This window comes from Ranitomeya variabilis, chromosome 2, assembly GCF_051348905.1.
Source record: "Ranitomeya variabilis isolate aRanVar5 chromosome 2, aRanVar5.hap1, whole genome shotgun sequence".
Taxonomy (NCBI): Eukaryota; Metazoa; Chordata; class Amphibia; order Anura; family Dendrobatidae; genus Ranitomeya; species Ranitomeya variabilis.
Window position 1 is genome coordinate 300,099,103 of NC_135233.1, and position 16,884 is coordinate 300,115,986.

Sequence of the window (16,884 nt, forward strand, 5' to 3'; positions counted from 1 at the left end):
ACTCCAAAAATGGGCCAGACAAAAGTATTGGCACCCTCAGCCTAATACTTGGTTGCACAACCTTTAGCCAAAATAGCTGCGACCGACCACTTCCGGTAACCATCAATGAGTTTCTTACAATGCTCTGCTGGAATTTTAGACCATTCTTCTTTGGCAAACTGCTCCAGGTCCCTGATATTTGAAGGGTGCCTTCTCCAAACTGACATTTTTAGATCCCTCCACAGGTGTTCTATGGGATTCAGGTCTGGACTCATTGCTGGCCACCTTAGAAGTCTCCAGTGCTTTCTCTCAAACCATTTTCTAGTGCTTTTTGAAGTGTGTTTTGGGTCATTGTCCTGCTGGAAGACCCATGACCTCTGAGGGAGACCCAGCTTTCTCACACTGGGCCCTACATTATGCTGCAAAAATTGTTGGTAGTCTTCAGACTTCACAATGCCATGCACACGGTCAAGCAGTCCAGTGCCAGAGGCAGCAAAGCAACCCCAAAACATCAGGGAACCTTCGCCATGTTTGACTGTAGGGACCGTGTTCTTTTCTTTGAATGCCTCTTTTTTTCTCCTGCAAACTCTATGTTGATGCCTTTGCCCAAAAAGCTCTACTTTTGTCTCATCTGACCAGAGAACATTCTTCCAAAACGTTTTAGGCTTTTTCAGGTAAGTTTTGGCAAACTCCAGCCTGACTTTTTTATGTCTCGGGGTAAGAAGTGGGGTCTTCCTGGGTCTCCTACCATACAGTCCCTTTTCATTCAGACACCGACGGATAGTACGGGTTGACACTGTTGTACCCTCGGACTGCAGGGCAGCTTGAACTTGTTTGGATGTTAGTCGAGGTTCTTTATCCAACATCCGCACAATCTTGCGTTGAAATCACTTGTCAATTTTTCTTTTCCGTCCACAGCTAGGGGAGGTTAGCCACAGTGCCATGGGCTTTAAACTTCTTGATGACACTGCGCACGGTAGACACAGGAACATTCAGGTCTTTGGAGATGGACTTGTAGCCTTGAGATTGCTCATGCTTCCTCACAATTTGGTTTCTCAAGTCCTCAGACAGTTCTTTGGTCTTCTTTCTTTTCTCCATGCTCAATGTGGTACACACAAGGGCACAGGACAGAGGTTGAGTCAACTTTAATCCATGTCAACTGGCTGCAAGTGTGATTTAGTTATTGCCAACACCTGTTAGGTGCCACAGGTAAGTTACAGGTGCTGTTAATTACACAAATATAGAGAAGCATCACATGATTTTTCGAACAGTGCCAATACTTTTGTCCACCCCCTATTTTATGTTTGGTGTGGAATTATATCCAATTTGGCTTTAGGACAATTCTTTGTGTGTTTTTTCATTTAAGACAAATTAAATGAAGATAATACCAAAGAATTTGTGTTTGCAATCATTTTCAGGAAGAAACTGAGTATTATCTGACAGAATTGCAGGGGTGTCAATACTTTTGGCCATGACTGTATGCACCACTTCTGCATTTATCACCCACTCCTGGTTTTGGCTTACAAATACTGATGTAAAATACTGACAGTGTGACGGCAGCCTAATACAGAGGAGAGGTGGAGAGACGAGCGCACTGTCAGGTGTTCTCAAAGATTTTTTTTCTACCAGTGCACTGAGCTATACAAATGACACTACCAGCCAGCAAGTACCCAACAAATGATCAAAACACTCGATCAGGTGAGCGTCAAGACAATATTTAGGAAAGTTTAACAATCATAGTTTTCGGTAGCACATCGTCCTATGTAAATCGGATATTGTCCGTCCGTGATCCTCCAACTCCCCATCATTGCGGGAAGTCAATGGGTTTCAGTGACAGCTAGGGGCAATCTAAAAGCCCCCGTGCCTGTTACGTTAACCCTCATGTGACCTCCAGACACAGGCTGGGAAAAATATACATCTTTAGCATCTCAGTTACCGTAAAAGGCCTAAGAAAGTATATCAACATTTACATTCACATGGTAAAGGTCGCAAATTAAAAAAGTAAAATAATAATTCTTGTGCTGAGAATCTAATAAATGTGCCCCTGACTGTGTAATGGTTGCGTCTGACCATGCAGGAACATGGTCTGATCCCAGCAGGGGAGGAAGCAAAAGATTATACAGACAGGACAGCAGGGGATCACAAAAGATTCTGTGAGACAAAATATTGCTTAAAAACAGGCAGGGAAAAGCTTTGCCCCACAAAGAATCGTCTGCGATCCCCTGCTGTCCTGTCTGTATACTGTTTTGCTACCACAGCTCTTGGACAGAGGAGGGATGTTCAGACCATATCCCTGTACGGTCAGACACAGCCATTACACACAGCACACAGTAGGGGACATTTATAAGATTCTCAGCACAAGAACATTATTTAAAAAGAAACAAACAAAAAAACATCCAATTGTGGAAATTGTTATTCAAAGATCTATTGATTAAAAGGTTGATTAAAATTAAGATTGTTTGTGGGAAAACCCCCTTTAAAAAGGAGGTTAAATGACTCAAGTTTGTTGTCTAAAGGTACCTTCACATTAAGCGACGCTGCAGCGATAGCGACAACGATGCCGATCGCTGCAGCGTCGCTGTTTGATCGCTGGAGAGCTGTCACACAGACCGCTCTCCAGCGACCAACGATGCCGAGGTCCCTGGGTAACCAGGGTAAACATCGGGTTACTAAGCGCAGGGCCGCGCTTAGTAACCTGATGTTTACCCTGGTTACCAGCGTAAAATGTAAAAAAAACAAACAGTACATACTTACATTCACGTCCCCCGGCGTCCGCTTCCTGCACTGACTGAGCGCCGGCCCTAACAGCAGAGCGGTGACGTCACCGCTGTGCTGTACTTTCACTTTCACTTTACGGCGCTCAGTCAGTGTGGGAAGCGGACGCCGGGGGACGCGAAGGTGAGCATGTACTGTTTGTTTTTTTTACATTTTACGCTGGTAACCAGGGTAAACATCGGGTTACTAAGCGCGGCCCTGCGCTTAGTAACCCGATGTTTACCCTGGTTACCAGTGTAAAACATCGCTGGTATCGTTGCTTTTGGTGTCAAACACGACGATACACGCCGGTCTGATGACCAAATAAAGTTCTGAACTTTGTTCAACGACCAGCGATATCACAGCAGGATCCTGATCGCTGCTGCGTGTCAAACTAAACGATATCGCTATCCAGGACGCTGCAACGTCACGGATCGCTAGCGATATCGTTTAGTGTGAAGGTACCTTAAAGAGCTCATTCACACACTAGTATGATCAGTTTTTTCACAGACCGCACTCATATCTATGACAGTCTATGGGGTTGCTCACAAATCAGATTTTTCACGGAGTAGTCCACTTAAAATTGCAGAGACATGTTTGATCTTAATTGGATCAAGATCAGCAATGTAAGGGCCCCTTCACACTGGTCGATTCTGCTACGATTACGACGCATTTGCGTCATATTCGACATCGCAGTACGAGCTCGTAGCCAGCGGTCACACTCTACGATGTTAACGCTTTTTCTGACGTAGTTGCGATGTGAACGTCACGCGTCGCAATCGTACGCTACCCTTCACACCGCCATAGTCCTACGACTCAGAGCGTGACGTATTACCAGCATGGGCGTGCTAAAACGTCACGCCCAATCAGGAGACAGGTATGCGGAAGCCCAACCCACGTAGTCGCATTACGAGCTCGTATGACCGCCGTCACATACTACGATTTCGACCGCCACAGCGAGACATTTACGACGAAAGAAAGTTCTGCTCTTTCTTTCACATCGTACGATGCTGGGCTGCGTCGCAAATCGTAACGCCATGTCACACTTTGCAACCTCGGAACGAGGACGGATAAACGTCACAAATCGAACGCTCGTTCAGACTTTGATTGCACAGTGTGAAGGGGCCCTAAGTCTATGTCTATAGGTCAGTGGAGAAAAAAAAATATAAGTTGTGGGAATTGCTTCCTGTTCTAACACAATCATTCACGCCATGATGCATGAGTGGAGCTGTAATAACAATGCTGGCTCTTCCAGTCAGCATCATACATTTACAAAAGGTATTTTTAGCACACAATGAACATTTTATCTGATCCCTATTCAAAAGGGTAAGGCTACGATATGTACTAATAAAATAATCATGCCACCGTGACCTAGCACACATGGCAGGAGACGAGCAGTCCTGTACTCGCTTTACAGCAGTGCTGCAAATACGGTACATACTGTGATTGCCAGCAGGCACATGCCCAATGTCTCCAGCCCTCAGAACAGATACTGGATGCAGAAACATGCCATTCTGTCCATACCCAAGGCGTCTCTGGCCGACTAATCGGATAACATTGCACATTATGTTTGTGCTTTTATGGAAGTAAAACTTGTTCACACCTGCGCTTATTAAGCCTATTGTTCTGGTCTGTTGGCTATAACATTACGGCCTGACCAGTTATTGTCATTGTGTACAGCATTTTACCACAAAAAAAAAACATCCGCGCTGGACAATCTGTGATGGTGCAATGCAGAACAGAAGCAAACCGAGTATGTATATTATATATATATATATATATATATATTTATTTTTTCTTTTATTTTTCTTTTCTTCATGTGTATGCAAGATTGTTACACCCTAAACACAGACTATGGTGTATCACCACATTGATCCCACTCTTAAAGATGATCCGTCACCAAGTCAAAGGAGCTTGCATGTTCTCCCAGTGTTTGTGTGGGTTTCCTCCGGGTTCTCCGGTTTCCTCCCACATTCCAAAGACATACTGATAGGCAATTTAGATTGTGAGCCCCAACGGGGACAGCGATGATAATGTGCGCAAACTGTAAAGCGCTGCGGAATATGTTAGCGCTATATAAAAATAAAGGTTATTATTCTTATTATTCTTATTAAAAGTGGGCAGTTGTGGTGATTTTATTCCCATTGCTCTCTTGCTCCCTCATTAGTATTCAGGGTGTGTGTTTTTTTTGTATATATTTATTATACAGGTTCCAGAGATCATACCAATTAAAAAAAGTCCCTAATTTTTATGGACGGGGTGATGCTCCTAGGGTAATAATGCAAAGCAGTCTAAAGCCTTGTCCTCTTGAACACGCCACGGCAAATTATATCACTAAATAAAAAGGTCCTCATCTCTGGAAACATATGGTAGATTTGGAGGAAAAAAAAAAAACCTCAGGGGAGCAGCAGGAATGAAAAGAATGGCAAAACCTGCACACTTAACTTGGTGACAGGTTGTTTTAATACTTTCCAAATAATTTAGGATTTTCAGACATCACCAAAATTACACTAAGACAGACCGGTTCTAAAAATGACTTTACTATGTCCAAACCGGATTCTTATAACTGAACCTGTATGTTGTAATCTGTTGTACTACAACCATCAGCAAGCCCAAGCAGGCATGGAGCTTGTGGATCATTAGACAGGAAAGCCATACGCCACCTCTTACTATAGCAATTACAGTAGGTGTTCCCCCTCCTACTTCTATGAGGAGACGAGCAGGACAGAATCTGAAGAGACACATGGGCCGCCGCAGAGACACGGGCTGCCGGTGTTCGCCAGATGTGCGCGCTGAGGACTCCCCACTGACCAGCTCACAAGGGAGACAATATGGGCCACTGGTGACCACTTACAGGAGGGGCAGCAGATATATAGGGCTCAATCTCAGGATGATCCATCACAGCCAAAACTTTGTTGCCAAAAAGTTACAAAACAAGGTTACACAGTAAAGTCCTTCTCATTGTATCCCTGACCATCCAGAACACATCCCCACTCTGCTCCATGGAAAAGTAATGCCATAACCAAAGAGAAGCAAACATGAATCCCATAGAGCTATACATAAGGACCGTAGAGAACGTCTACTTACACTGCCTGGTATGTGATGTCGGAGCCTGAAAGTGAGCAGACTCTGCAATGAAGATACTTATAAGGAATGGAGGGCCGCCCACAAGTGAATGACTTCAGGGAAAATCTTTAAAGAAACACTACCCCTACTAAGTGAAAGGCCAATAACGGGAAAGAAGTGAAGGAAGTGACTCACTGATAAACAGGGCTTTACTCCATCACAGTGACGTCAGCGGCAGAAGAGAACAAGGATGACCGGTTACAAAATATGTACAAGTGTTCTGAGACGCTCAGGCTATTCTCCCAATAGCAGGACTGTCTACAGAGCACTGTTACCTCTTCACAAGACAAGATATCCATCACCGCTTCCTTTCAGAATAGAATAACCAAGAGAGAATGACACTACAGCTGAATTTAAAAAAAATAAAAAATTACAATCTTTATTCTGAACAGGTAATTTCCGTTTAAAAACAACAAAGTCATTTAGATAAATATAATGACACAGCAATTAAAATGGAGGACGACACACAAGTACCACATACATGCCAAGGAAGGACTGAATAAGATAGATACACAAAACAGCCCGTACTAATTGAAATATATATGTGTAATATACACAGCTGTATGCAATGAGAGCACATCAAAAATACCATAGTCAGAGGGATTATTGCATGCATATATCCACCACTGTAATATAAGTGAGATACATGTGTGTGAATACGAATAGCTGAAACTCCACAGGGTAATCAAATTATATCAGAGTGTATAGGCAAAGATAAATATAATAATGTGCAGGGTGCATTGTGCAATTTTTAACTTAGGCTACTTTCACACTAGCGTCGGGCTCGGCCCGTCGCCGGGCCGAGGTCCCCGACGCTAGCGTTGTCCCCACCGCACAACGGGGGCAGCGGATGCATTTTTCCAGCGCATCCGCTGCCCCATTGTGAGGTGCGGGGAAGTGGGGGCGGAGTTCCGGCCGCGCATGCGCGGTCGGAAAAAGCGGACCGTCGTGAGCAAAAAACGTTACATGTAGCGTTTTTTGCTCCCGACAGTCCGCCACTGCACGACGCATTCATCGCACGACGCATCCGACGTGTGGCAATCCTTCACAATGCGTCGCTTCATGTTAATCAATGGCGAAAAAACGCATCCTGCAAACACTTTTGCAGGATGCGTTTTTTCGGCAAAACGACGCATTGTGACGGAATGCAGTTAACGCTAGTGTGAAAGTAGCCTTAATGTCAATATACATATAAGTACCATTGGCAAGTGCCATAAGACGTTCCATTATTAGAACAACATTTAGAATGCACTAGCCAAACACAGTGTATACCCTCAATGTATGACACCTATGATTAGGTGTGAGGAAGTCCCATGCTGGATGACAAAGGGTACACCACCTATAGGGAGTAACCAATAATAGGAGAATAAGAACCAACCTGAGGCAGATGTGGACAGGGAAGACCCCAACGCGCGTTTCGCTCTAAATTTCTTCGGGGGGGGCGGGGGCTGTTGTCAGGGGCCAATACACAGGTTTTTATATCTAGTGCTGAATATGAGGAACTGCTAACAATAGAGAGGCACAATCATGGGCTGTAACCCCCTCAGTGGGTCCCAAACTTTCTTACCCTAAGAGCAAAATGTAGTTCAGAGATCACACACAGACCTTGTGCCTGTATACTTACATCCAAGGGATCCCAACTTGCCCAGCATCTAGCTCCATGCACCCCGCTTACTGGCATTATCATCCTACCATTACCCTCCCCAACTGAATGGCTACTCAGAAAAGTCACCCACCTGGAGACCACCACCTGCTAGACCTGGTGATGAAACACCAAGCAGGCAGTCCGCTATGAGCCACAGGTTGGGGACTCCAGGTCTAGGGTCTTGAGAAACCTAGGCACACAGTCTACAGTACTGTGAACCCCTCTACAGTAGTGTATGCATGCAGGCCGCTTCACAGCAGATATCACCAACAATCAAAATGTATTCACTGCAGCCCACCCACTTATAGGGTAGGGTCCATATGGGTTCTATTTAATGCCATTAAGGATACTTTCACACATCATGTTTTTTTGTTTCAGGCACAATCCGGCTAATTTTATTAAAAAAAAAAACGTGCAGCGTGTCTATCATGACCACAGCATGTCTCTTGTGGAGACGCTAGTCACCTGAAGAAGTATGGCTATGCAGAAGAAAGGGAAGAAGCAGGAAGAAGGATTGGAGAGAAAGAGGAGGGACACAGTGCAGGAACAAGAGAGGAGATGAACTTGTGAGACAAGGACAAGTAACAGCAAGCAGCGGAGCAGGAGTGAGCAGCACAGGGGAAAGGAAACAGTGACATTTAGCAGCATCCTTTCACCTCCACTATTTCCCAGCCATCCCTCGAAGCTCTATTAGCAACACATCCAATATAGCTATACCCATGTTTTACCACAAAGCATCCATAATGCTGTGTTCACCCAGGAGAAGCCTAAAGAGCATCCTTATGGCTATCATCAGGCCGGTATGTGTCAGCATAACGAATGTCTGTGCCAAGGCATGCCGCAAAAAAAAAAAAAAGAAAAGAAAAGGAAAAAAAGAACTCCCGATGCCAACTAGAATCCAAACATTACAACTTGTTCTGTACAGTTTAATCACAGACTCTCTATGCTGGAATGGACAAGATGTCCTAAAGATAATCAACCATTTACTGAATCATGGCAGTATGATGCTTGTGTATGCTGGCAATACTCTTGGGTGGTCTTTACATGCATAGCTGGTAGAGGAGTCTGCCACAACCAACTCAAGAAAGTTTTTCATAACCACAGATAAACGCCACGCAGGTTAAGGCAGTAGATTTATAATACCTTTTGCCACAATGATCCTTAAAATTACATTGAAGATTAATTATGGAGGGCATGAATGGCTTTTTTTTTTTTTTATATAGAGGAAAAAATGCCTGCTTAGGGTGGCATATGCCTCCAATTCTGAAAGTAAACCAAAAGTAATTCACTTTTCCATAAACCACTATCCATACGCTGATGCACGGCAAAATGAGGCATGACTATATCCAGTGGCTTCAATGTGACTGCCAGAATGCTTAAATAAAATACTATATCCTGAGCCACAAACAGTGCCAGTTCAGATGATAAATGCCCCTTTTATTTTATATACAGTGATACTAGAAAGTTCATGAACATGTAAAAATTTTCCATATTTCTATGTAAATATGACCGAAAGTAGAGTCAGAATTTTACAAGACTTAAATACAAATAAAAAAAATCAAGGCAAACGAATAAGTCAAAAATATTAGATTTTTGTCTTTTTAGTGAGGAACATGTTCATATCACAAGTCTGAGTGATAATCTTAAAAGGATCACGTAATTTGAACAGAAAATTGGAAAGCAAAATTAGAGTGAATGGGATGACAATCAAGTGAGCAGGCAACTTGTTATATTTAAAGAACAAGGAGCAATCAAAATCTGATCTTCACCACACATCTGTGGAAGTATATCATGACACGAACAAAAGGAGATTTAGAAAAACCTCAAACAAAAAAAAAAAAAAAAAGGATTGATGGTCATCAAGCGGCAAAGTGACAAAACCGGCTCCAAATTGGTGGAATTCCATCAATTTACAGTCAGATTGTGTATGGGTGATCGACCAATAGAGATCACTCCAAGAGCAAGGCATAGAATAGTCCACAAAGGAACCCAAGGTAACCGCTTAGCAATTAAAGGTCTGTCACCTAAAGTGATATTGACTATTACTTAGAAAAGAATGTGGCTCACAAAGTCCACAATGTTTGGGAACTGGAGTGTCACCAATCTCATTAGTAGTTTAAGGGTACCGTCACACAGTGGCATTTTTATCGCTACGACGGCACGATTCGTGACGTTGTAGCGATATCGTTACGATCTCGCAGTGTCTGACACGCTACTGCGATCAGGCACCCAGCTGAGAATCGTACGTCGTAGCACATCGTTTGAAACTTTCTTTCGTCGCTGGATCTCCCGCTGTCATCGCTGGATCAATGTGTGTGACAGCGATCCAGCGATGCGTTCGCTGGTAACCAGGGTAAACATCTGGTTACTAAGCGCAGGGCCGCGCTTAGTAACCCGATGTTTACCGTGGTTACCAGCGTAAAAGTAAAAAAAAAAAAAACGTACATACTCACCATCTGATGCCCGTCAGGTCCCTTGCCGTCTGCTTTCCGCTCTTACTGTCTGCCGGCCGGAAAGTGAGAGCAGATCACAGCGGTGACGTCGCCGCTGCGCTCTGCCCTCACTGTACGGCCGGATCTCAGTCAGAGCAGGAAGCAGACGGCTAGGGACCTGACGGACATCAGATGGTGAGTATGTACGTTTTTTTTTTTTTTTTTTACGTTTACGCTGGTAACCAGGGTAAACATCGGGTTACTAAGCGCGGCCCTGCGCTTAGTAACCCGATGTTTACCCTGGTTACCCGGGGACTTCAGCATCGCTCCAGCGCCGTGATTGCAACGTGTGACTGCAGTCTACGACGCTGGAGCGATAATCATACGACGCTGCGACGTCACGAATCGTGCCGTCGTAGCGATGTAAATGGTACTGTGTGACGGTACCCTAAGGGTATGTGTACACGCTGCGGATTTTGCTGCGGTTTCGCAGCAGTTTTCCATGAGTTTACAGTACCATGTAAACCTATGGAAAACAAAATCCGCAGTGCACATGCTGCAGAAAAAAAACACGCGGAAACGCTGTATTGTTTATTCCGCAGCATGTCAATTCTTTGTAAAACCGCAGGTGGAATCCGCACAAAAACCACAGTAAATCCGTGGTAATTCTGCAGTGCGGATTTACCAAAATCAGTGTGCAAAAATCCGCACACCATTCCGCAAAGTGCGCACATACTTTAAGTCAGGTTTTGTTTTTTTATCCTTTGCCTTATTCTTCTGTTTAACTTCTTAACATTAGTTACGCACTCTGATTGCACTTGGGTAGGCAGTTTCATAGTAAGGGTATTAAAGTAAATAAATACAAATAGAGAATATTAAAAAAAATCTAAATATTTATTGGCCAGGGCACCTAAGCATTTAAGGAATGGAAAAATAGAAACTCAAGCCTGCTACATTCTTGAAAGGTGAATACTTTTTCAAACTCTGTTATTTCATAACTTAGCATGTGCGTTGGCAAAGCTCTGACCTACAGCATAAATGCCTTGACCGGGGTTTTTAGACAGAAAGAATGTCTTTTTGGCCTTCAAGATTTACAGTAACCAAAAAAGTAACATATTTGTTAAATGGATCTCATTACTGTATGGCATCCCGGCCTCTGATCAAAGTATACATTGGGAACTTTCACTGATCTATAACTTTGTGCAATGTGAACATCTGAGCTCACAGGCTTTAATAAGTTTTATTTAGAAATATAAAAAGAAGACTATTTCTTCAGAGTAGAAAACACTTGAATGTACTCCTTCATAACTACCAATACCGTCGTCTACATATTTGCATTAGAAGTGGCTGCAGCACTACATCCATGCTCATTCAAAGCTAAGGAGATTAGGATGGAGTCAGTCACTTTAGAGCTAGAAAGTCTTGAGGAAAAAAATAAAAAATACCCCCAACATTATCAGATGAGAATTTCCTCTAGCCACTTTCATTGAGCCATCAGCATTCGCCAAGTTAAGCAATAACGTTTGGCTAATTGTCTCAACCCTCAAACCATCTCTTAACCCCTTCATGACCCAGCCTATTTTGGCCTTAATGACCTTGCCGTTTTTTGCAATTCTGACCAGTGTCCCTTTATGAGGTAATAACTCAGGAACGCTTCAACGGCTCCTAGCGATTCTGAGATTGTTTTTTCGTGACATATTGGGCTTCATGATAGTGGTAAATTTAGGTCGATAATTTCTGAGTTTATTTGTGAAAAAAACGGAAATTTGGCGAAAATTTTGAAAATTTCGCAATTTTCACATTTTTAATTTTTATTCTGTTAAACCAGAGAGGTATGTGACACAAAACAGTTAATAAATAACATTTCTCACATGTCTACTTTACATCAGCACAATTTTGGAAACAAATTTTTTTTTTGCTAGGAAGTTATAAGGGTTAAAATTTGACCAGTGATTTCTCATTTTTACAACAAAATTTACAAAACCATTTTTTTTAGGGACCACCTCACATTTGAAGTCAGTTTGAGGGTTCTATATGGCTGAAAATACCCCAAAGTGACACCATTCTAAAAACTGCACCCCTCAAGGTGCTCAAAACCACATTCAAGAAGTTTATTAACCCTTCAGGTGTTTCACAGCAGCAGAAGCAACATGGAAGGAAAAAATGAACATTTAACTTTTTAGTCACAAAAATGATATTTTAGCAACAATTTTTTTATTTTCCCAAGGGTAAAAGGAAAAACTGGACCACGAACGATGTTGTCCAATTTGTCCTGAGTACGCTGATACCTCATATGTGGGGGTAAACCACTGTTTGGGCATACGGCAGGGCTTGGAAGGAAAGGAGCGCCATTTGACTTTTTGAATGAAAAATTGGCTCCAATCTTTAGCGGACACCATGTCGCGTTTGGAGAGCCCCCGTGTGCCTAAACATTGGAGCTCCCCCACAAGTGACCCCATTTTGGAAACTAGACCCCCCAAGGAACTTATCTAGAAGCATAGTGAGCACTTTAAACCCCCAGGTGCTTCACAAATTGATCCGTAAAAATGAAACAGTACTTTTTTTTCACAAAAAAATTATTTTAGCCTCAATTTTTTCATTTTCACATGGGCAACAGGATAAAATGGATCCTAAAATTTGTTGGACAATTTCTCCTGAGTACGTCGATACCTCACATGTGGGGGTAAACCACTGTTTGGGCACATGGTAAGGCTCGGAAGGGAAGGAGCGCCATTTGACTTTTTGAATGAAAAATGATCTCCATCGCTAGCAGAGACCATGTCACGTTTGGAGAGCCCCCGTGTGCCTAAACATTGGAGCGCTCCCACAAGTGACCCCATTTTGGAAAGTAGACCCCCCAAGGAACTTATCTAGAAGCATAGTGAGCACTTTAAACTCTCAGGTGCTTCACAAATTGATCCGTAAAAATTAAAAAGTACTTTTTTTTCACACAAAATTTCTTTTAGCCTCAATTTTTTCATTTTCACATGGGCAACAGGATAAAATGGATCCTAAAATTTGCTGGGCAATTTTTGCTGAGTATGTTGATACCTCATATGTGGGGGTAAACCACTGTTTGGGTGCACGGCAAGGCTCGGAAGGGGAGGCGTGCCATTTGACTTTTTGAATGGAAAATTAGCTCCAATCGTTAGCGAACACCATGTCGCGTTTGGAGAGCCCCTGTGTGCCTAAACATTGGAGCTCCCCTACACGTGACCCCATTTTGGAAACTAGACCCCCCCAAGGAACTTATCTAGATGCATAGTGAGCACTTATAACCCCCAGATGCTTCACAGAAGTTTATAACGCAGAGCCGTGAAAATAAAAAATAATTTTTCTTTCCTCAAAAATGATTTTTAGCCCAGGATTTTTTAATTTTCCAAGGGTAATAGGAGAAATTGGACCCCAAATGTTGTTGTCCAGTTTGTCCTGAGTACGATGATACCCCATATGTGGGGGTAAACCACTGTTTGGGCACACGGCAGGGCTCGGAAGGGAAGGCACGCCATTTGGCTTTTTGAATGGAAAATTAGCTCCAATCATTAGCGGACACCATGTCACGTTTGGAGAGCCCCTGTGTGCCTAAACATTGGAGCTCCCTAACAAGTGACCCCATTTTGGAAACTAGACCTCCCAAGGAACTAATCTAGATGTGTGGTGACTGATGAGCACTTTGAACCCCCAAGTGCTTCGCAGAAGTTTATAACGCAGAGCCGTGAAAATAATAAATGTGTTTCCTTTCCTCAAAAATATTTTTTTAGCCCAGAATTTTTTATTTTTGCAAGGGTAACAGGAGAAATTGGACCCCAAAAGTTGTTGTCCAGTTTCTCCTGAGTACGCTGATACCCCATATGTGGGGGTAAACCACTGTTTGGGCACATGCCGGGGCTCGGAAGGGAAGTAGTGACGTTTTGGAATGCAGACTTTGATGGAATGCTCTGCGGGCGTCACGTTGCATTTGCAGAGCCCCTGATGTGCCTAAACAGTAGGAACTCCCCACAAGTGACTCCATTTTGGAAACTAGACCCCCCAAGGAACTTATCTAGATGTGTGGTGAGCACTTTGAACCCCCAAGTGCTTCACAGAAGTTTATAACGCAGAGCCGTGAAAATAATAAATGTGTTTCCTTTCCTCAAAAATATTTTTTTAGCCCAGAATTTTTTATTTTTGCAAGGGTAACAGGAGAAATTGGACCCCAAAAGTTGTTGTCCAGTTTCTCCTGAGTACGCTGGTACCCCAAATGTGGGGGTAAACCACTGTTTGGGCACACGTCGGGGCTTGGAAGGGAGGGAGCACCATTTGACTTTTTGAATGCAAGATTGGCTGGAATCAATGGTGGCGCCATGTTGCGTTTGGAGACCCCTGATGTGCCTAAACAGTGGAAACCCCTCAATTCTAACTCCAACACTAACCCCAACACACCCCTAACCCTAATCCCAACCCTAACCCCAACACACCCCTAACCCTAATCCCAACTGTAGCCATAACCCTAATCCCAACCCTAACCCCAACACACCCCTAACCACAACCCTAACCCCAACACACCCGTAACCCTAATTCCAACCCTAACCCTAAGGGTATGTGCCCACGTAGCGGATTCGTGTGAGATTTTTCCGCACGACTTTTGAAAAATCTGCAAGTAAAAGGCACTGCGTTTTACCTGCGGATTTACAGCAGATTTCCAGTGTTTTTTTGTGCGGATTTCACCTGCGGATTCCTATTGAGGAACAGGTGTAAAACGCTGCGGAATCCGCACAAAGAATTGACATGCTGTGGAAAATACAACGCAGCGTTTCTGCACGGAATTTTCCGCATTATGGGCACAGCGGATTTGGTTTTCCATAGGTGTACACGGTACTGTAAACCTGATGGAAAACTGCTACGAATTCGCAGCGGCCAATCCGCTGCGGATCCGCGGCCGATCCGCTGCGGATCCGCGGCCGATCCGCTGCCAAATCCGCACATGCCATAACCCTAACCCTACCCGTAACCCTAACCCTAGTTCTAACCCTAACCCTAGTTCTAACCCTAACCCTAGTGGAAAAAAAAAATATATATATTTTCTTTATTTTATTATTGTCCCCATCTATGGGGGTGATAAAGGGGGGGTTTATTTATTATTTTTTTTATTTTGATCGCTGTGGTAGAACCTACCACAGCGATCAAAATGTACCTGTAAGGAATCTGCCGGCCGGCGGGCGTACTGAGCATGCGCCCGCCATTTTGGAAGATGGCGGCGCCCAGCGAGGAGACGGCCGGACACCGGGAGGATCGGTAAGTATGAAGGGGTGGTGGGGGGGGGTGGATCTGAGCACAGGGGGGGTGATCGGAGGACGGGGGGAGCGGACAGCAGGACGGGGGAGCGGGCAGGAGCACGGGGCAGCGGAGCACAGGACGGAGGGGACCGGACCACGCACCGGAGCACTGGGGGGGCGATCGGTGGGGTGGGGGGTGGTCACTTCAGGTTTTCCAGCCATGGCCGATGATATTGCAGCATCGGCCATGGCTGGATTGTAATATTTCACCTGTTTTTTAGGTGAAATATTACAAATCGCTGATTGGCTGTTGAAAGTGAAACTGCCAATCAGAGCGATCGTAGCCACGGGGGGGTGAAGCCACCCCCCCTGGGCTGAAGTACCACTCCCCCTGTCTCTGCAGATCGGGTGAAAATGGAGTTAACCCTTTCACCCGATCTGCAGGAGCGCGATCATTCCATGACGCATACGCTGCGTCATAGGTCGTTTTGGCACCGACTTTCATGACGCAGCGTATGCGTCAAAGGTCGTTAAGGGGTTAAGGAGGTTTGCAGTACCCGAGTCAGGCCAATGTGGTTGTAATTATTTAGTGCTCATAGCTTGTAGTAAATGCTCTTTGGCACTTTGTTTTGGTGCAGTATTGCATCCCCTTTCCAGTAAACCAGACCTTTTGCTCAAGAAACCCTTTTCATAGAGCACCTATTCCTAATGAGTGCCAGCTATCCTTTGGTGTCCACGGTTATTACTTTAATCATTGAGTCAACAGAGCCAAGTAATATAATTAGAGAAGTCCTTGATTATGAAAAGTTTTTGCTTCAATATGAACAGGAAGTGTGAAAGCACAAAACCACTGGAAAGTAAAAGAACGGATATGATTTTGTCCACGATCTGTGAAATAGCTGCATCACTTATACCATTATAAAAGCACGTTAAGAACATTTGTGGGCTGCACCGTGGTCTAATAGATGCAGTAACTACCACACTCAGATGTGTAATGCCCAATCACTTTATGCCACTTACCCCTACAAAGTCATACTGTGCCCCTCGCCAATGAAACCGAAGGATAGTAGCCCAATTAAGTTACGTTTTACAAAAATAGGTAGAGATAAGACTGAGTGCTGGACCCCACTACCTCCCCCCAAGGATTGCCAGACTCTTGAGGCAGCATTTTCTTCGCTGTGGAGGAGAGCACCGTGTATTTGTCATAGCTGGTCGTTTCACAATCAGTTTACTAGTCAGGGCAGTGGGATGAAAAGGAGGTAATGGGTCATAGCTCACCAGATCAACACACCACAAACTAGAGTAACCTTTCGTATTGGCCTCATTGACACGAATTTTGGATTAATATGCTAACTGCTATGAAATTTGTAAAACTAAATAGACAAATTGTGATAGAAAATAATAATAATAATAATAATAATAATAAAAAAAAAAAAAGACACTGTCTGCCTGATACTCTAGAGGCAAGGATGGCATTACAGCTCTGCGAAGATAGTTATTGCAATATCAATACTACAGTGCAGTACAGGGTGATTACATAGTTTCATCCTATTAATAAAAGCTACTTCGCAACATTGATCCAAGTCAGACAATGGCAGGACAGCCACTTATGCCGCCAGCCTGAGCTACAGCTGCCGAGTGCACCCCTGACAAAGCTGCATTTGTCAGCAGTGATACGCATGTGAAATGCAAT

General features: G+C 43.9%; 1 protein-coding gene across 5 annotated transcripts in view; it reads right to left on the reverse strand.

Annotated features, from left to right (window-relative positions):
* The window catches only part of ACSL4 (acyl-CoA synthetase long chain family member 4), an 88,595-nt gene that overhangs the window by 44,528 nt on the left and 27,183 nt on the right, over nucleotides 1–16,884 (reverse strand). Inside the window, exon 1 of one of the 5 annotated variants that reach the window (XM_077285149.1) lies at nucleotides 5,821–5,867. The exons of 3 other annotated variants lie outside the window; for them this stretch is intronic. The gene's annotated coding sequence lies outside the window, so the exon portion shown is untranslated. Of the gene's footprint in view, nucleotides 1–5,820; nucleotides 5,868–16,884 lie in introns of those variants that run through there. One more of the 5 variants, XM_077285146.1, reaches the window with a different exon arrangement.